Source organism: Chrysochloris asiatica, unplaced genomic scaffold, assembly GCF_000296735.1.
Source record: "Chrysochloris asiatica unplaced genomic scaffold, ChrAsi1.0 scaffold00069, whole genome shotgun sequence".
In the NCBI taxonomy this organism is placed as follows: Eukaryota; Metazoa; Chordata; class Mammalia; order Afrosoricida; family Chrysochloridae; genus Chrysochloris; species Chrysochloris asiatica.
Window position 1 is genome coordinate 20,066 of NW_006408587.1, and position 1,253 is coordinate 21,318.

A 1,253-nucleotide genomic window follows, 5' to 3' on the forward strand; every position below is an offset into this window, starting at 1 on the left:
ATTTCATTAAAATGTTATATTTTGACTCTCTAGCATCCCTGTTGAAATCTTCAATTCAACTCTTCATTTCTTCTACTTACTTTAATAACTATACATTCAAGAGCAAGTTTCAGAGTCTCTTTTGGCATCCATTTTGATGGAATTTAAAGGAGTCTTGACAATAGAATGATACTTTGAAAAGTTTAGAGGATGCTGGAACCAACAGATACCAAATGTATTCTCCTTATAGAAGAGATGCTTTAGCATAAGGAGTCACTTAACCCTCTGGAAATGCTGAAAAGCATAAATCAATGAAAGTTCCCTGTCATCCAAGCCCCCAGCAGAAATAAATTTTCTCTTTTGCTTATCTATGCCTAATGGTACTTTTCTAGAAAAGAAGAGGTGGCTTTCTATGGACATCCCTGATGGTCCATCTCCACTCCAAACTCACACAGTCATCCCCACTCTCAGCCTCCACAAAGAACAAAGATTGGGGAATCCTACTTTGTCTCCTCTGACAGTCACTCCAGGATTGAAAGGAGCTCATCTTTCTCTTTGCTTCATAGAATTTTCAGCGGTCTTTCTTCTCTTCAGAGGTTGAACTTCCCTTCTAACACATGCTTTCATCTTCCACATGACAGAAACCTTGTCTCTCTGAGTTATGACTGCCTGAGCTCCTACTACTTACAATCCCTTGCTCTCCAACCATGTCTCCCACCTGAGCCACCACCTGAAGACCTGACAGGATGACTGAGAAAGGCCTAGGTGGATGGGGGAGTGACTTTTATAGAAGGCAACCCTTGCTGGGTTTGACCATAGTGGTCTACAAAGACAACCCCAGGAGCTATCCTGATATCTTAACAGTGCCAGAGTTTGCTGATGCATGACAGCAATCCTACACAGGATTCCAAGAAGTTGATAGAGCAAAGTAGAATTACATTTATAGCAGAGATAGGATCCCCCTGACACACACACACTTCTTTTGTTCATTTGCTTGCTGATATTGATTGTGATTTCAACCTAACATAAAAATTTCTTTGATATAGAAATTTAAAGCCTAAACCTTTGAATCATTAGCCTTTCTATCAGCCAAGAGACATAATAGGTCTAAAGATTCGTGTCATTGGTTCCTAAAAATAATTTTGTACTCTTATGCATGCTAGGTTTCTACAAAAAAAAGATGATCTATTTAAGTTCTTCTAATGTCTGTTGTTGTCTTATGTAAACTACACCTATCCAATTAGTGGAGTCCTAATAATTGCATATGAACAAGA